General features: G+C 40.1%; 1 long non-coding RNA gene across 2 annotated transcripts in view; it reads right to left on the reverse strand.

Moving 5' to 3' along the window:
- The window catches only part of LOC309844859, a 123,515-nt gene that overhangs the window by 81,670 nt on the left and 20,954 nt on the right, over nucleotides 1-20,891 (reverse strand). The window lies entirely within an intron of this gene.

Below are 20,891 nucleotides of genomic sequence, written 5' to 3' on the forward strand. Positions count from 1 at the left end.
ATTTATGCTTCCAAATCCTCTAATACAGAAATAATGATCTCCTTACTAATAGAATATTCCTCTATTAAGAAGAAGAACTTCAGAGTTCTTCCTCACCCAAGGTCATGCCATTAGTAGATGGATGAATTCAGGTAAAATCTTGGCTCTCCTGGACCTTTTCCACTACTCTGTTCTCCTGAGACTAAGTGCCACAGTAATTACCTAAACTGGGACATGTTTATCTTTCTGAAACCAGTTTTATTTTACAGAAATCATAAAAGGTCCAAGGGTGCCCATGGATAGGATACCTTGAATATTATTAGTGATCATTTTCTTTTTTTTTTTTTTTAAAGATTTTATTTTTTTATTTGACAGAGAGAGATCACAAGTAGGCAGAGAGGCAGGCAGAGAGAGAGAGGAGGAAGCAGGCTCCCCGTGGAGCAGAGAGCCTGATGCGGGACTCGATCCCAGGACCCTGAGATCATGACCTGAGCCGAAGGCAGTGGCTTAACCCACTGAGCCACCCAGGCGCCCCTTATTAGTGATCATTTTCTTTACACTTTTTATTTATTTAAGTCATCTCTACACCCAACATGGGGCTTGAATTCATGACCCCAAGGTCAAGAGTCGCATGCTCTTCTGACTGAGCCAGCCAGGCGGCCCCCCATTGAGTTTCTGAGAGATTAATGACAGCTCAAGGGCAATAAGCCAGGCCAGTGCTTCTCAAACTCTGTGTAGTGAAGGATTATTCATTCCCCCTCCGACCCCCTGCCACCACAATCTGTCATATACCGATATTTTTGTAACATACAATAAAATGAACAGAAAAATAAGTTTAAAAGACACAAAACAGGCAAGACAACTTTTTAGAAGATTCAATAGATGTAAAGTTACACTGCCAAGTTGCTATAAAAATTTCTAAAGGCAGGCACTGGGGTGCCTCAGCTGATTAAGGAACTGCCTTAGGCTCAGGTCGATCCTGGAGTCCGAAATCGAGTCCCACATCGGGCTCCCTGATTACCAGGGAGTCGTCTTCTCCCTCTGACCCGCTCCCCTCTCATACTCTCTCCCTCTCTCTCACTCTCATGCTCTCTCAAATAAAAAACCAAACCAAACAAAACAAAAAACCAAAAAACTTAAAAAAAATTTCTAAATGCTTATTCTCTTTATCTGTATTATACTGTTACAGACCAGTAACAGTTTGCAGGCCCTTACGGTTCTAGAAGTACACTTTGAGTAGCAAGAAACTAGGCAATCTACAAGTCAAAATTAAGCTATACTCCAGACCAGTTTTAAATAACACAAAATAGGTAAAGTGAATCCTAAGACTCTATTATTTCCATCCCCAGAAAGGTATGGAAGACCATTAATACTTTCTCTCAACTCAGCCCTACAAAAATTATTAACATTTCTATTTTGCAGCATTCATTCATTCATCCAACAAACACTTAATGACAATTGATTAGGGGCCAGATTCTTGGATTAAAAAGCTGATTAAGATCCAGTCCCTATTTTTAGGCACTCACATGGTCGTGGGTAATAATAATTCCTTTCTGTACATTGTGTATTTATCTCTCTATCCACAGGTCTATATGCTTCCTCTTAAAAATAAAATTAAAAAAAAAAAAAGAGTATGAAGTGGCTTACTTCACAGGATAATGAGATAAGATAGAACCAATGAAAGTTTCATGTTGTATAGTTTTTTATTAGTATCTCATCCTAATCTTGCCTTTTTATACTGGTGGTGTAATTAAAATAGGTCTGTGTCCATTTTAAAAATGAAAAAACAGGTTCAGAGGGATTGCCTCATGTGCTCAAAACCATGCAGCTTATGCAGGGCAAAGCAGGGAATCAAATTCAGGTTCACTGCCTCCAAACCTAGTGCTCTGTTCACCGCACCCTCACCAGGGTTTGTTTTTTTGTTTTTTTATTTTTGCCTACAGTCCTTCATCCACTGTAATCCTTGGCTCTGCTTTGAATACCTGTCCATCCCCAAGGATTATGATCTCATGACCTTCCTGGAGGTGACAAGGCTTTTATTTTACCTGGCCTTCCATCTACATTTCTGTAGCGTTAAGGGTCTTTTCTCTTTCTCAAATTCAGATTTAACTGATCTATGTCTTAGTCATTCTGGAGCTCACACTCTGCTGCATGCCAGCTCACCAAAAAAATTTAAACACATGTTTCAACCTATTGGTATCCAAAGGCGAGTTGTATTCTTTCTGTCTGGAGGAAGACCTACTTAAAATGAGGAAGGAGGGGAAGTTTGTCTTCATTACTTCTCTCTTGGTGTGGTGTCTTTATCTTCAAATCAATGACCTACGTGTGAATACCTTTGTTTTCATTCCCTTACTAAGGTATTTTCTCAGAGCATTCATTCATGTAAAGGTATAATGGTGGCTAGCCACACAAAGCATGTTTGCATTTTGTTTTCTTTACTATTGTATTGCCATAGCTCATGCCTCTCATGTGGTAAGTACTCAGTATTTATTGAATGAATATTAAATGAATTTGTTATTTGGTACAAAGAAACCTTTTTTTTAAGCCCTAGAGGACTGGCAGAAACAGAAACAGAAACCAATACGTAAGTTTCCATCATTGGCACCATGTTCAGAGCTCTCGTGCTTTTTATTTCATTCATGCCTAACTCATTTCTCTCCTGACTGCTGGTCTGCCAATCTAGCCTCTGTACAACTGTCTGAATGATGGCTCTATAATGTAATTCATATGTGATTATGCCACTTCCTTGCCTTAAATGTTTTCTGTATCTTTCTATTGCCTTCTGTTTATATTCTAAAAAACTTCATCAGGTGATATTCAAGACAACAGCGGAAGCAGAAAGAGGTGACCAAGGGTGGGGTTATTTAGAAAATGCAACAGATAGAAATTGGGACCCAGCTGGATGAGGGGGTTGAGGAAGGCAGGCATTGGTAGTGATGTTAAACATTAAGGTGATGAGGAAGGTACTAGGAAAAAGCCCCACTGAGAAAAACCCATTTACGTGTCTGATCCTATTTTCCCACTCCCCTCTGCCTCTTCTCAAAATCTACAAAGCCCAGAGAAGTTCCCTGAGACTCAGCTTTCTGCATGATAAGGAAGTCAGGGGTGATAAAACATAATCTGAAGACCTTAGTTTCACAAATACAGATTTTGAAGGATGCTACCTTTCCCACGTTACGTTAAAATATCACTGGGTTTCACACTGTGAGGGCAATGAGACCCTTAAAGCTATGTGTACTACGTATTTTTTCTGTAAGAAGAGGGATGCATGGGAAGAAAAGTTACTCAGATGGTGTCTCATTTCTTTGTGGATGTTGGGCCAGTTTTAAGTGGTCCAACCCAGATCAATGGGTGGTGGAAGCTATCAAGAATAGAAGAAAAGTCCTGAAGGACTGTCTGCGGCCAAGGAAAAGGCACAGAGAAGTAGAAACTGTGGAGATGAAAGGCATATAATCTGGCATCAGGACCGGCTATGTCCTCTCTACCACTTATTAACTGGATGATCTTGGACAGTTAATTAACCTGTTACAGCTATAAAATGAAAATGATAATAGTATCTACCTCACAGACATATAAGTTAAATAAGATTTTTCTCAACACAATGCCTCCCTAAATGCCCAATCAATATCAACTATTACTATGATAATCACACTGCTCAACAATAGAAAAACCACAGTGGTCTCTATGGCATACAAGCTGACTAACTTAAACTTCCAAAACACTTTGCCATCTAGAAACACTCATCTTCCAAGATTTCCACATGGGATTCGTGTTCAGTATGATCTTTGCCTCAAACTGATATAACGGAGAGAAAAAAGAAATAGTTAATATCCTTTTCAAACAGCTGGACCCTGGGATCATGGCCTGAGCCAAAGACAGATGCTTAACTGACTGAACCATCCAGGCACCCCGACAGATGTTTTCTGAAGCTCTGAGACAATGGCTTCATCTACAGAAGAGTGGGGGCCAGACAAGCTTGCATCAGAATCATTGTTAAATGCATATTTCTGGGCCTCAACCCAGATTCATGGATCTGGGGTGGGACCATTTGCAATTTTTAACAAGTTTCTAGAAGTGATGCCAATGATGCTGGTCTGGAACCACACTCTAAGAACCACTGCTATAGAACGGAGAGGTCATTCCCTAGCTAAAAAGAGTTTCAAAGTATAGGCTCTTCTGGATGAGATGTTAGTATTATTTTTAAAATGTCCTTTTCTTCTTAGAACACCCTCTATTTATGGGCCCTAACATGTCAACCCACATCATCAACATATCCCTTTGCTCATTGTCCTCCTTGGCAGTTTAGTTGCCTCCATTTTTTTAGCATCCCTACTTCCCTTACAGAAATCTTGCCAACACATTTTTGGTTAGTGCTTTGGATGCTTTGTATTGTTTTTTTTTGCTATGTTATATTAGAAGTTCTGCGTGTTTTATAACTGAATCTTCCTTTTGCTTTTGCCTTTGACCTAACAGTTCCCCCCAGAAGTCCTTGCCCATTTTCTTATGTACAGAACATAAATATTCCTCACAGAGCTAACTGGAATGGTATACTTCATCAGCATACACTTACCACCTAGCACACATATATTTTTAATCAAAAGGAAAACTGAAAAAGAAACTACCAGCACTCACACTGATCATTTAGGTTATGTGTAAGGAACTGACTTCTTTAGCAAGTGTGATAAAGATTTTGCTACTGACTTTGCTTTCTATCAAGGGATACTTGGACTGAAAACCTACTGACATTTTTTACTTTTTAATTTTATGTTTTGGTTTTTATGTAAATCTTCAGTTAGACTCTGCTATGGCCCAAATACTGATTTGCAATAATATCCCAGTGAGATCCCCCATTGTGTCCAATTTTGTCTTTTAATTTTTAGAATGGCCAAATACATTTTTTAAAATATTGCTCAAGTAGAAATATACAGCCAGGAATAAGAATCCTAGTCAAGTTTTTGCTTTAACTTGATTTTGCTCTCTCCTTTCAGTCAAGAAGAGGAAATGGGTACTTTCATTTTACTTACTACAATTGATGGTCTTTTTACAGCTGTGAAAAAATGAACAGCTTGCCATATTCATCAAAGAGAAATCATGGTGCCTGTGTGTTTGTGTGTGTGTTTGCGTGTGTCGTTAAAAAATGCTGCATCTGCGCTACGTGGTACTTAACCACAATGACGGTGACTAGCATATAATAAAGATTACATTAATTTGTGCTCTGCTTCAGAAAAGTGAGCATTTAAGTCAGCTCTACCGATTCAAAGAATAGCTCTCTTTCCTAAGAAGGCAAAGAACGGAAAAATAAAAACTCAACTCCAAAGGAGAATTAGCACAGAGAATGATCAGGTAAACTGGTTAAAAGACAAGCATAAATGTCCTATCTCTTAGCTGAATGTCCAGACAGGTGGTTTTATCCAGTCACTATACTCTGAGTAACCACACTCAGGAATAAAGACAATGCAAACTGCATAGCCCTTTACAAAATGTGGAAAAGGTGGGGGAGGATTAAGCAAAGATAACTCAGGAGAGAGAGGGTTTGGCTGGAAAAAAAGGAAAGGAAGAAAAGTTTCAAATTCCCCTTTCCTCCTTTTGGCTTATGCTTCAGATCCCTCATGAATGAATTCGCCACCCATACAATTTGAAAAAATTTTTTTCCATGGGTATTAAGCCATTTCAGATTATCTCAGGCATCAAACTGAGTTCAAATATTCTAAATAAGAAGATTTTCACATTTAAAAATGCTTTCCAACTGGTTGTCTTAGAAAAACATAAGGATTCCCCCATATTTTATAATATCTAGGAGCATTTTTAAAAAAATATTTATTTATTTTATTTGACAAAGATGACAAACAGGCAGAGAGGCAGGCAGAGAGGAGGAGGAAGCAGGCTCCCCCCTGAGCAGAGAGCCCAATGCGGGGCTCATTCCCAGGACCCCAGGATCATGACCCGAGCTGAAGGCAGAGGCCTTAACCCACTGAGCCACCCAGGCACCCCTCTGGGAGCATATTTTAACCTGTAAGTTTGGTCAAGATCGATTAGTGATACATTCTTTGATAAGAAATAGGACAGTTCCAGCATGCTTGTTTTCGTGGTAGAATAAACTGGTATAAATCTATGGAGAGTGGTTTATAGTAGGCATTAAGAAAAAACTGGATATATTAACATATAAATTAAAAAAAAAAAAGAGGAAAAAAAAAGAAAGAGTTGAGCCTAATCTTTGTCTCCTATTCTGAGAGTCTAGATACCTATCACAATAGTCCTTAATAAAATCTTCCTTACTATTTAAAAAAATAAAAAAAGAAAGAAAAGGAAAAAGTGATATAACCTCTGACCTAGCAATTCCTCTTTATGCATCTAAGCTATATATACAGTTTCACATGTGTGCAAAGATACGTGTTCCAATGATATTCATTGAAATGTCATTTGTAATATTTATCACTTTGCTACTGATTATAAATTGTTTTACCCATCCAAAGGAATACTATGCAGCTTTTAAAACAAACTCCATATATGTTGATACAGAATGATCTCAAAGAGATATTCAACTAAAAAAACCAAAACCTGCATGTTTATATTTGGTTTACATATAATACCTCTGAAAGGATATAGAACAGGTGGTACACGTGGTTGGATCAAGGAAGGTGTTAGGGAAGGCAGGGAGCCCGAGGTGGGGTGGGGGAGATCTTGCACCATTCTCTTTGGGGTGTTTTGAATATAATATTCCAAGCATCTATTTCCTATTCAAAATGAATTAAAAATTTTATTTTGTTAGATTTTATTTATTTTGAGAGAGAAAGAGAGGGACAGGGAGATCATGAGCTGGGAAAGGAGCAGAGGAAGAGGGAAAGAGAAAATACCAAGCAGATGCCCGCTGAGTGTGGAGGAGCACACACCAGCTTTGATCTCATGACCCTGAGATCATGACCTAAGCCAAAACCAAGAGTCTGTTGCTGAACTGACTGAATCATCCAGGTGCTCCATCAAAATGAATTAAAAATTTTAAAAGCTCATGGAACCTCAAGTCACAAAGAAACCTGAAAGTGGATTAAACCAACTTATTTCAATGATTTCAGTAAACTAAGAAGTGAAAGTCTAAATCTTTTACTTTTCATTAAATCACTTACTGTTATTAATTGATTACATAGAGAATGCAGAAGTCTTACCCTAGGCCAGGCAAAATCAGGGCTGAGAGGTATTTCCTTCTAATGGCACATTTCTCAAACATACATTTGAAGAACTAAAATGGACCCAGTCTGCTTTTCCTGACATGCTTAGTAAGTCTGAAGTCTGTCTGTGTAAGGTAAAATAAAGGAAGCTTTGTAGCCATCATTAAATGTCCTCATTCTAAGATTTATGGCCATAATTGTGACAGAGCAAATGATTTTTTTTCCTGGCAGCAAAAATAGTCTTAAAAAGACTAGGTATTGTTTTTTCTTTTCCAAGCAAAGTATAGATACCCCCCAAATTACATGGTGTCACAGAGCATGCCATACTTCAAAAAAAATGATGCCCTACCTCTTCAATTTTATTAAGAAAAGTACATAGTTAACTCTTTCTGTCTCTGATGAACTTTGTTATAGAACAACATTCCATTGGAAAGTGTTTTCTGAAACTGACTCATTTTGTAGTTAAGTAGATTCTGAAGTAAAACAGGAACGTCATATCAATAGATATAAATCCTACAACTGTGGCTGACCATTTCAAGGTTTTTTATGTAATTACTGGTGGAGGGAACAATAAGAAATGTAGAGGCTTTCTACTCTACTGAATAACTGACAAGTTGGTTATTGATGAACTAAAGGCAGGGGCCATACCATTTTCTGCATTCCTATTTGCACACACTAACATTGTGGGGTCCATGCTTCTCACTCACTCACTGATTAGGAATCCATCTTCTCTATTTGGTCAATCAGTCACCAGCCACTGATGTTACTGCTAGGTGCTGGGAGATCCAGAAGTTATAAGGCAGAGCTTCTGTCCTCCAAGAACTTAGAGGTGAGTGAGAAGAGATGGGGGGGGGGGGCTTTGGAATGAACACAGAAAGAGATACATGTAACGCCATGTAGTAAGTATGGTAAGAGAGAAAAACCCTTCAGAGCCCGGAGGAAAGTCATCTAAATCCTCTTGAAGTGTATATGGATTTGCATGTCTAGAGAAGGTGGAGTGGAGAGGATCCAAAAAAATTATCAGGAGGCTGTGATAGTTGAAGAGTTTCAATGATATGTGGAGGTTTGCCAGGGGTGTGTGTGTGTGTGTAAGGGAGAAGCACAAACAAAATTGTAGGGGGAGAATACAGCTCTAAAAGGATACAGAGTTAAGAAATACCAAGGTGAGAGCGGGAGTAGAGATAGCTTCAAGCAGTTCAGGACATATAGTGAAAGGCAGGAGGGAAAAGGTAGGTACGAGATGGAAGCAGGGTCCATTCAGGAGATTTCCAGCAGACAAGACGATGGAATAAGGTTGAGCCATGAGAAAAATGCAGTAAGAATCCCACACATGGTCCCCTGGAAATCTACTTACTTCAGGAACAGAAACTACACCTCTAGATGCTAACTATACAATTTGGGTTAGGAGGGGACAGCTAACATAATAAATTGAGACGATGATAACAATCAGGTTGCTTTGCTCATTAACTGGAACTTTAGAAAAGAAGAATATTTCCTTGGTAGAAACTATTGATTGTGTGGAATTGGCTACCACCCCCACAGTGTGCATCGGGCCAGCAGAGTTCACAGAAATGTCATCGGTCTGAAGTCTGAGGATGTTATCACTAGATAATGATTTTCATTTGGCAACCCTCCAAAATATCTGGATTTTTCAAATAAAAAAAATTGAGCAAACTCTAAGTGGGAAAATTCCTTATTAATACTAAAAGTAATTGTGATAAGGGTAGGATAAAATGACATGAAGGGAACATGTATTTGTACTTTTGATGTACTTTTTTTATTGTGGTAATATATATTCTGGTAAAACTTCCTGCAGCCTCTGTCTAAAGCAAGGTAACTTGGGCTTCCTTACAGCATGGTGGCTTTAAGATTCCAAGAGAGCACAAACTCAAGCTGTCCAAGGCCCAGGACAGACCTTCCGCTGGTCTTCATTGGTCAAAGCAAGTCACAAGGTGAGTCCAAGACAAGGGTCAGGGAAGTCAACTCCACCTCTTGGTGGGACAAGAGTGACAAAGACTTTGAGGCCATCTTCAATCTACCACAGTATTTATGTTCAAAAGTATGAATTTATGTACCTAAAAATAAAACAAAACAAACAGAAAACCACTTTCTATATCAGGTTGTCTGCAAGGATCACATGCTATTCTCAGTTTCTTCAATAAAATGATCTTTCCATCATGCTGAGGGTCGAGGGATATGGTGAGGTGGTAGCTTACTGGCATGTACTGTCAAAATGGGCATGTTTATTTTTCTCATTTTAAGATTCCTGATGATACTGTTGTCTTTGTTTTCTATCTTCTGCTAGGTAGACAGTTATTCACCTATTGGTATTTTTTTGCAGTTACTGGGAAGGCAGAAATTTTGAATTCTATAGTGACCTATATTAAATTAATCCTGAAACCTCTGTTTCTCTCATTCTTGAGGTCATAAAAAATACATTTTGATTCAACATCCTCACATATGTTTAAGACCTTAGTGGTCTCTTAATTTTCTGTGGCCTGTCAGAACTCCAATTCCAGATTTTTACTTAATTTAAGGTTATAAACCCAGCTTACCTTTATACATCATTTTTAAAAAAATATTTTATTTATTTATTTGACAGACAGAGATCACAAGTAGGCAGAGAGGCAGGCAGAAGAGAGGAGGAAGCAGGCTCCCCGCTGAGCAGAGAGCCCGATGCAGGGCTTGATCCCAGGACCCTGAGATCATGACCTGAGCCAAAGGCAGAGGCTTTAACCCACTGAGCCACCCAGGTGCCCCTATACATCATTCTTTAAAAGATTTTATTTATTGATTTGAGAGAGAGTGAGGGCTAGAGAGAGAAAGAGAGCACATGCAGTGGGAGAAAGGAGAGAGAGAAGCAGACTCCCTGCTGAGCAGGGAGCCTGATGCAGGGCTCGATCCCAGGACCCTGGGACCATGACCGGAGCAGAAGGCAGACACTTAATCAACTAAGCCGCCCAGGTGCCCCTATACTATATTTTCAGCTACTTGAATCTCCTGTTTCAATAATAGTTCTAGGTTTCTCACTGATGTCTGTGATTACAACAGTTTAATTTTCTAAATTTTACATTGGTTTCAATGAATCCTTCCAGTCTTTTACACTTGATGCTGCATTCTTGTATTGTTTGTTTGCTTATTCATTTATTTAGGTCAGCTAGATTCACCTTCAGGTATCCTTCTTGGGAAGGACACATACTGTTATGTTCTTTAACCCTTGACTGACTGACTGCACAGCCATGCCATCAGAGTTCATATAAAATTCTTGCTTTCCAACCTTTTATAGCTTAAAATTCTATAGATATTAATTTTTTCTTCCTTTCAATCATGTTAAAAAAGAGAAATTTGAGTGTTCTTATTGTTGCTTCTTTCTGAAAATAATACATCCTTCTTGAACTTAGGTTTTAAAAATTTAGCGTTTATTTAGATACAGGTCCTTTTTATAATTTTGCCTAGATTCTGATAAGTCTCTTTGAGTTGTGATTTCATTTCAACTCAAGAAAATGTCTTCTAATACATTTTGACTATCATTTCACAAGTATCACTCTGGTTTTTGCATTTGGAAAATTATTATGTGTCTGATCTAAAATCTCTGTCTTCCACATTTTTTCTCATCTCTCTTACTTCTTTGCATTTTTTACTCTGCTTCTGGGAGAATAACTCCCAAACACACTGTAGTGTGTCCTCCACAGTATGAATTCAGATTTGAAAATTTTTTATGCTATCTATAAACAACATCAAAGCAAATTTATACTTTCCATACTAATTTGAAGGGATACAGCACCCTGATGTTTATAGCAGCATTATCAACAATAGCCAAATTATGAAAAGAGCCCAAATATCCTTTGACTGATGAATGGATAAAGAAGAGGTGGGGTGTGTGTGTGTGTGTGTGTTCAGCCATTAAAAAAAAAAAAAGAGATCTTGCCATTTGCAACAATGTGGGTGGAGCTACAGAGTATTATGCTAAGTGGATTAAGTCAGTCAGAGAAAGATAAATATTATATGGTCTCATTTATACATGGAATTTAAGAAACAAAACAAATGATCATAGGAGGAAAAAAAAAAGAGAGGTAAACTGAGAAAAAGACTCTCAGCTACGGAGAACAAAGTGATGGTTAACAGAGGGGAGGTGAAGGTCGGGGGATGCATGAAAGAGGTGACGGGGATGAAGAGGTGTACTTTTTGTGATGAGCATCAGGTATTGTATGGAGTTACTGAATCACTATATTGTACACCTGAAACTAATTATACTGTATGTTAACTAACTGGAATTTAAGTAAAAGCTAAAAAAAAAATTATACTTTTTCATCATTATTGTGATTTTTTTCTACTTGCACTATTTTCTTATTTTAGCTATATTTGTAGCTCTGACTTTACCACAACTTGATTTTTCCTGAGGATGTCTGCTTTTTTTCAGAGATTTTTTTTTCTTTTTGAATTCTTTTGAGGGATTGAATAAGAATCATCTCTCATTTTTACCACCTTATTATGTGATACGTCAAGCTCTTCTTCTGCATCTTTGGGGGCAATATCCTCCTTCCCTTAAGTGGCAATATTGATTCGCCTTCTTTTCCACAAAAATGATTTGCCAGATTGCTAAACTGCAGCAAGAGAAAATCAAGTAGAGGCAGAAAAAGGAAAAACAAGGACAAAGACCGTAAACGGATCTAAGGGTAAAGCTATATAAAATGACTACCCCAAAGGCCCATGTTCATCTTGGTATGAGTACACTCCTATTTGGACCATCCCTATAAGCAACAAATGGCAATACACCAGACACTACCCATAAAACAGAAATGTACAAATATTAGAAGATACTCAGTTCCTCCAGACACGAAGGACGAGGAAGAAATTATCCTGAAGGTCCCACATACATGGTACTATGCACCATAATGACCAATGTCCTCAACAGTATCTGGAAGGGTAGTACATGACCAGTGATATGAGCCTACTGACATGGGCTAACCACTTCATGCCAAAGGCAGTTCAAGTACAGAGATTGTGCTCTTTGGCAATTATATGGAGTATGATTGCTCTCTGCTCACAACTAAATTTAGAATTATACCTTTAGAAGCTCTAACCACGAATATGGTTGACATTATGAAATTACTGGCATCTAGCAAAAAACACAGGACCGCAGAAAAAGGGCACTTTAAAACTATTCTATCTTTATGAGCAGAATGAAGCCTCTTCTTAGAAAATAATTTACACCTATTTTAATGTATAGAGAAGTGGGACCAGAAGCCTCAAAATTCTACTTCTAGATCTTAGCTAAAACAATTTTAGCACGGAAATCCTTAACGCAGGTAGGTGTACTCCAGTACTCAAGTGAAGCCATAAGACCAGTTCAATTGAACACATTGCTTTGAGCAAGGCTATCTCCTCATGTGTCCTATACAAAAAATTGCTGCCTAAATATAAAGCAACTAAGTAAATAAAACAGAGAGTATGATAAAAAATACTTCAGTATTTTTAGTTTTCTACTTTAGTTGGCTTTAAACTAATTGAGAGCCATTTAGAGAAAGGATCAGAGAGGAGAGCCTGAAGTCCATTAGGGAGACACCTTGATCATGGCAATGAGGTCGTTCATATCTTTTGTATATTTGAAAACTCTTTACTTTTTTCAACAGGACATTCTCCCCGAACATACTAGACAACAGCTGAAATGGCTCCCTAAATCTTTGCAGAGCTTTTGGGAGTCTCTTTTTCCTCTAACTTCGGGTTCTCCTATCTGAAACACCAGAAATATCACAAGAACCCACTGGTTAGATTGTTAGCCTCTAAGTATTCGTACACTTTCTGGTTCTGTGTTCTTGGGTCTGTTTTCTTCAGACAGATCCCAAGATCATTTGTGAAAAAGTTTTTTTTCCAAACTGCTTCAAGAAGCCTATTTGTCAATAGGCAAGACTGTCTCTCCTGAAGATTTGAAGCCATGATAATCCTGACTGGAAGAAGTCAATGGGAAAATCATCCTATGTACTTTCCCCACAGGGGACAATGAAAGACAGAGGTAGGGAGGGAGAGAGGGACGGGGAGAGAAGAAGATATAATAGTGGACAAGGATTAAGTATACTTGTGTTTGAAGCACTTCACTGTGCTTGAAGTTAAAAAAAAAAATCTTAAAGGACACTGTGCCACGCAAGGTAGCAGGAGCAATAGGGTTAAGCTCACAGACTGAGTATAAGGCTTCCCCTACAGGCAGCTTCCTGGAGACTCTATAAAGCTAACAGCAAAGGGGTAGTTTCCGCAAGAGGGAAGCCTAATACTATTTCCTGCCGCAGGGCTCCCAGTTTGCACCTTTGAGAAATCCTTGGCTATATACGAGCACCATGATTCCACTATAGCTAACCTCGTAATAAATAAAACACCTATTTGTTTCCCCCGTTAGAATGGGGTGTGTGTGTGTGTGTGCGCGCGCGCGCGTGTGTGTGTGTGTGTGTGGTAGAGGATAAAATAAAATCGGCTGATTTTTCATACCTTTTCAATTGTCAATGCAAAATATGGTAGAAGGCATCTAAAGGCAATCCAATTATCCCTTTCCCTCTCCAATGGGAAGATCGTTCCCGTGTAACCCGACCCTTGCGACAAAATGCGAATGAAATGGTACACTTTAAGGAGGCATCTTCTTCATCAGCCTGTGAGTACATGCCGGGGCTGATGAGGACCTCAGCGCTGAGGCCGCTCCCACATCCAGGGTGCTTGCTGCTTCAGGGTGTATTTCAACACTGTGAACGTGGTTCCTATTACGTGACAAGATGACAAATACCATCCAATGAACCACAACACATAAAAGGGAAAAATAACATTTTCTCACCTTGGGAGGGCTTGAAGGGTCCATCTAGCTGCAGACACCAGCTTATATTATTTTGCCAACAAGGTTTCAACCCGGAGTTGGGTTTAAAGAGCAGAATTTTAAAGGAGGAGGAGGCTGAAATAAAATGAGGTTTTCTCATGAAGCCAGCCTGGGGCACAGGAGATGAACAGTGATAAAATATTCAAAAGCTAACTTTCTAAATGAGGCTTCTCGGTTCCCCCTTCTTTAAGTGTATTTCCATAGATGCATGGGTGGAAACCTTTTCTGCAGCCAGAGTAGCTCTCAAAATAAGAGAAAGTCAAGGAGTGTTCTAACAAATAGGTCTTCAAACGTCTGTCTCTCAGTCCAAACTGTACCTGGGCATCACTTACAGGCAGATTTTTTTTTTTTTCATTGTTTCTCCAGGCTGCTACCAGATAAAAACTTAACCATCGTCATGATCAATAGTCATTTTGTGAGTTGGCTCCACTCACCGATGCAGGCTTGCACCGCAAATCTGTGGTCCATCAATCGAGCCCCTTCAGCATGCAAGCTTGACTGAGTGAGTGAGTTTTTCACAGCCTGATCAAACAAATAGCATCCAGAATGCTATTTTCTCCCATTTGGAGTTTGTTTAAGCTCAACAAGTGCCAAGGGAATATAATGGACCAAGTGATAGCAAAATCAGCTATGGGAGGAATGCCTCCATTGATGTCCCTGTTCTTAGAAGGGGATAATATGGGATATTTGTAAACTTCAGAATAAATCTGGGGGGACAGGGCTGGTCAAATTGTATTCTGGCAAAAACTCAGTACTACTTAGCAACTGTGATTTTAAAAATGCACTACTTCAGCTCCAAGGCCAGCTCTACCTCTGAGGCTAATTTACAGCAGAGTAATATTCGTATTGCAGAATGATTAGATCTCGGCTGCATGGAGAGACAAGGGGTGACACTAAGCTCTGGAGGTCCCATTTTGTGATCCACGGGTAAAAGGAAATTCATGTAAGGCCAGGAGAAAAGGTTCGTATTTCAGAGTGTTGGGTTTTGCCTCTATAATTATGGCAAATTCACCCATTTTCAGAGCTTTCTTTATATAGGTTTTACGTTTTTGGTTACTTCTTTGTGATTGCTTATTGAAACCTATGAAATAGTTTGGAATTCTAAGTACAGAGAAGCACTAATTTAGTGCACAGGTTCCAGGCTGCACAAATTGATACCCTGCATTTGCCTGTCGTTTATTTGACCTTGGATGAGTTACTCAACCTCTCTGAACCTCAGTGTTTGCAACTGTAAAAAGGATCATAACAGCAGGGCCACAGAGGAGCGCTGTGACAGTGAAATGAACTGACACATGCACAGCTCTCAGCACGGCACCTGCTGTGTCAGCATCATCTAGGAAACGATAATCCCTGTGAGATGGGACAAAAGTAACCTTGAGGAATCCAGTGCTTGCTGAAGACGTGCTTCTCCCACATGAATTAAGTAAAAACAACCTAATGGTCCAATTGCCCAATGCCACATTTTCCCCTTGCTTGCCTTTCCTTGTTACTTTTCTATCATCCACCATTGCATCGATCTCCACACAACCCAGGGCAGGACGGTTCTGTAAGAGGAAGAGCAGCATGGGGAGCTGGTGGGGTCCCCTGAAGATGAGGAGAGTGAACAGATGAATCAAAAGAAACTTGTTAGCTGGCTCAGTGTAGAATGCTCAGGAAATGCTCAGATGGTGTACACTGTTGTTTGCTAAAATACATTTTTTTCTATTATGTGAGATATCAATTATTAATTTCTTGGCCATGATTAATATGGTGCATCAAGGGATGAGGACAGGCATGTGCCTGCATCAGCCTTACTCCCCACACATGCACACCCATGCATGTGTGCACACACATGCCCAGAATTTCCCTCTGACATTAGTCTCCTTACATTTATAATAAATTCTGCCCTCAATTCTGCGGGACATTGCTGGCCAAAGGACACAGTTGCTAGGTAAGTGTCTGAGGCACTGACAGTAGCCCCTGGACTCAAACCCCGACTTGCTGGTGCTCTGCCGTCTTCTGTGAAGGAAAGAACATGTCCTCTGCATCAGTGATTGAAAAAACTTCAAAGAAGGGGTTGGTTAAAAATGAGCATTTTAGTAAAAAATACTTGCTATTCCTCTGTCACTACTCAAGATAGGAAGATGTGGAGTCAATTTAGTGAGCTTCAATTGCAGCTGACTTTGGAAGGAATAATATACTCGTGTCTCTTTGGATGCATATCGAATAAGGAGCTTTTCCCATGGCTGGGATGGTGCAGAATGCAGCCTGGTCAGATTTCCACGAGCAGAATAACCCCTTAAAACAGGAAGAGGCAAAGCCTGAGATTTTTCTAAGACTGGTGATGTAAAGCTTCCCACTTCATCTCTAAAACATATGTGGGCTGTTCTCCCTTTTCGTCATTTTCTTGTCAAGCTCAACGCCAGGAAGATGTATGAAAAAGGCCCAGTGTTGGGAGCACTCTTCCATTTATTAAATGGGATGCTGCCCATTTCATGAATCGTTGAAGAAAGCCAATCAGATCTTGACAAAAATTTAAAAAGTTGTTTAAAAACAAGGAAAAGGGTCATGCATGAAAGGTAGGCAAGTTATGTAGGGAGATTCCAGAAGTGAGCAAAGGCCTGGTGGTGGTTGGAGCGGCTGGGGAAAGGACAGAGCAGACACAGTCTTCCTCCTCAGGGTGTGCACTGCTGGCTCTGAGATGGCAGGAAGGGGGGCCCTTCAGAGAACCAGACCATAATGGCCCGCTGAAGGGGTCTAATTAAAATGAGCACCATATTGAAAAGTGTCACTCAAAGTCGTTAGTTGGCTCTATTTCAGGGAGACCTTTGGAGAAATGCTCCTCATGTGCCTGAGGCCCAGACACTAGGGTATAAGGATGTTTTGTTCTCTGGGGGTGTGCAAGTAGTAAACAGACTGGGAACATCTCAAGCAGGGTACCTGAAAGGCCTCTTTTCTGAAATGACTGGTCTGTTTTCAAGGAGAGAACGTGTAACACCATTAAACAGCTCCTCTTCTTCCTAAAAATCTCATTTTCTTTTTGTATTTCTATGAAAGAATAGGCAGACACTTGCCCATCTGTGTTCTAAGGGAGGCCTAAGAACATGGTATTTGGCTGTCACCACAGGCTTTAGTTCTGCCTTGGGTTAAACAGAAAGAGAGATGAGAAAATCTTCCCCTCCTCTGGAGTGAGTATCCCATGGTGACAGCCAGGGCTTAGAGAGAAAACCTTTGGGACTCAGCAATGTGGTCAAGTGTCCTATGTGAGCCCCAATGAGCATGACTGTCTGGGCAGTTGAAGAATCCCACCTCCAGGCAGAGGACAGGAAAATTTTCAGGAATATCTGGCTTGGCAATCGATAAGGAATGGAGAGAAAATAAAACTCTGCAACTGGTCTCAGTTCTTGCCCTTGGTATGTCTATTGGAAAGCAATCAAAACGTGTGAAGCTTTACTGAGTGGTGGGGCTGAGTCTAGAGACCCCATACACTAGGTCATTCTGGAACGGCACCATCTTGGGAGGCCTGGTCAGGACATCAGAGAATAGCTGGCAGGTAAAAAAACAAAAAACAAAACGCAGACATATACATGTATAACCTAGGGATGGAGGACTCTACCTTTTTACCATGAATATACCCTCATTGTAACTCTACTGAGTAATACAATGTAAAACATCACCCACACAGAAAGAACAAAGTCTAAAAGTTTCTTTCTGGGAACTGGATACATGAGAGAACTGCTGGTAATGTCCATCAAAAGGAAAATCGTGCTCACAGGGGAAACACTACTAACCACAAAACTCCACTACTTTCAAAGCTCTCCTTCCATCTATGTCTGAACCAGTACACAGTTTCGTGTCACTCAGACTTGAAAGGAGAGGCTCTCAAGAATTGGGGGCACTGAAACATTTTTAAAGTTTTTATCTCCAATTCACTCATCTATTTGTTCAATTAAGTATTTATTTATAGCCTAAACATGTGCCAGGCACTGTCCAAGAGCTGGGGATTGTACGGTGAACAAAAAAATACAACAAAAAGCCAGCTTCATCTCTGCCCTCATAGAACTTATATTTTGGAGGATATCATCTGGGTGGCTCAGGCAGTTAAGCAACAGCCTTCATCTCAGGTCATGAACTCAGGGTCCTGAGACTGAGCCCCGTTTTTGGCGCCCTGCTCAGTGGGGAGACGCCTTCTCCCTCTGTGTGCGTGCTCTCTCTCTCTAATAAATAACTAAAATCTTTAAAAGAACTAAATAAAATAGTCATACTAAGAAAATTTCACCCTTGGTTAGTGCTAGGAAGGAGAGGAATATTATATTGTGTGGTTGACATAGTCTGGAGGAGAAAGGGAAGTTACTCTGAAGGAATAAAAATCCAGAGGAAGGGGCACCTGGGTGGCTTATTAGGTTAAGCCTCTGCCTTCAGTTCAGGTCACAATCTCAGGATCCTGGGATGGAGCTCCGAATCGGGCTCTCTGCTCAGCAGGGAACAGGCTCCCCTCCTCTCTGCCTCTCTGCCTACTTGTGATTTCTGTCAAATAAATAAATAAAATCTTAAAAAAAAAAAAAAAAAACCCAGATGAAGTCTGAGGTATGAGTTGGATTATTTAGGTAGAGAGGCAGGGAGGAAGGGAACAGTATACGGAAACTGTTTGTGGCAGGAGAGGTCATGGCCCACTTGATGGAGTGTGGAGAGGCCGGGGCTGAGGAGAGTAAAGAAGCATCTGGCAAGGTAGGTCGGGATCATGTAGGGCCTTGTAGGGTAACTATATTGTTTGATCTTAAATTAGTGGGAAGCCTAGAAATACCACCATCTTTTAAAAACTGGTAGTGCCATAAAACAGGGCATTCTTTTTTTTGTTGTTTAAGATTTTACTGATTTATTTGAACAGAGAGAAAGAGACAGATCACAAGTAGACAGAGAGGCAGGCAGAGAGAGAGGGGAAGCAGGCTCCCCATTGAGCATAGAGCCCGATGCGGGGCCCGTTCCCAGAATCCCGAGATCATGACCTGAGCTGAAGGCAGAGGCTTTAACCCACTAAGCCACCAAGGTGCCCTGAAACAGGGCATTCTTAAATTTTCTAAAGCTAAAGACCCCAGAAAATGCCGACTGTTTCCAGAAAACAGGGTTAGTCTCAGGGCTGCCACACATGGCCCTTGAGTTGCGTGCAGCAGTCACAATTTACTCTTTTGTGACTAAGTAGGCTTCCAAGAGTTGTGGGGATAGGGCAGCCTTGGTTAGATGTTCTTGGATCAGCAGGCAGGGTTGTTTTCTCTAAATGGAGAATCAAAGGACACACTTGAAATTGAAAGTGGTGTGAAAGGAATCTAAATTGGTTAAATGTCAGATACATCCATGATTTATGTCTTCTTTACATCTCATTGCTGATAAAGCTAACACTCCTTTATTAGTTGGATGTGTGTGTGTGTGCGTTTGAGTGTGTGTGTGTGTTTGCAGGTAAGAAAAAAAATTTCAGGGCAAGAAGACTGTAGGTCCATTGCCTTACTTCTCCTGGCACAAGGTCAGGAAAACATGTGACCTAAGAGAAATGTAAATTACATGCCATACACTAAGCAAACTATTTTTTTAATTATACAAGCAATTCATACGACAGAGAAAGTAGGAAGTTCATGCCACCAAAAAGGAGAAAATTGCAAACTCCCAAATCTATTAATGTTTTTTCCTGAGTTTACATACTTCTAACATTTCTAATATACCTGTATTAATGCATGAATGACGTGTTCATTTTTAATAGAAAAACCAATTCTGGGGCACCTGGGTCACTCAGCCCATTAAGTGTCTGCCTTTAGCTCAGGTCATGATCCCAGGGTCCTAGGCATGCGAAGTTCTGGCTCACGCTAACTCTTCTTTTGTGAGAAAAGAATCTGAACTGTGGGACACCTGGGTGGCTCAGTCAGTTAAGCATCTGTCTTCAGCTCAGATCATGATTCCAGGGTCCTCGGATTGAACCCCATGTCAGGCTCTCTGCTCCACAGGGAGTCTGCTTCTCCCTCTGCCCCTCCTTCCACTCTAAATCTCTCTCACTCTCTAATTAAATAAACATAATCTTAAAAAAAAAAAAAAGACTCTGAACTGTGGTTATTTGACAGATTTGCATATAATGCACATATCCATTTCCCAGGGCTGCCATAACATCACAAACTGGGTGGATTAAAACAAAAAAAAATAAATGTATTGTCTTACAGTTTAAGAGCCAGGAGTCTAACATCAAGGTGCTGATAGGATTGGTTCCTTATGGACACTCTGAGGGCAAAATCCATTCCATGTCTTTTTCCTAGCTTCTGGTGGTTGCCAGCAATCACTGGCATTCCTTGGCTTGTCAGGGCATCACCGGGGCCTCCAGTGTCACATGGCCTTTCTCCTTGCGTGTATCTTATCTCCTACCCAGATCTGCTGTTCTTTTCTCTTGTGAAAACATTAGTCAGGGGTGCCTGGATGGTGTTCAGTTAAGCATCTTATTCTTGGTTTTGACTCAGGGTTGTGGGATCAAGCCCTGAGTCAGGCTCTATGCTCAGCATGGAGTCACCTTGGGTTTTGTTCTCCCTCTGCCTCTTCCTCCATGGTCAGTTGTATGCACACACACTCTCTCTCTCAAATAAATAAATCTTTAAAAAAATAAAAATAAAAACAAAGCAACACCAGTCATTGGCTTCAGGGTCTACTCCAGTCCAGAAGGACATCATCTTAAATGGATTATATCTCTAAAGACCCTCTTTATAGATAAGGTCACATTCACAGATACCCGGGATTAGAACTTAAACATATCTTTTCAGGGGGACACAATTCAACCCACTACACTTAGTCCCATGTGTAATAATTTATTTCACTCATTACTAGCAACATATGGGAAAATTAAAATTACAAAGCAGTTTTTTTTTTTTTTAAAGATTTATTTA

This window comes from Mustela nivalis, assembly GCF_964662115.1.
Source record: "Mustela nivalis genome assembly, chromosome: 12".
Classification (NCBI taxonomy): domain Eukaryota; kingdom Metazoa; phylum Chordata; class Mammalia; order Carnivora; family Mustelidae; genus Mustela; species Mustela nivalis.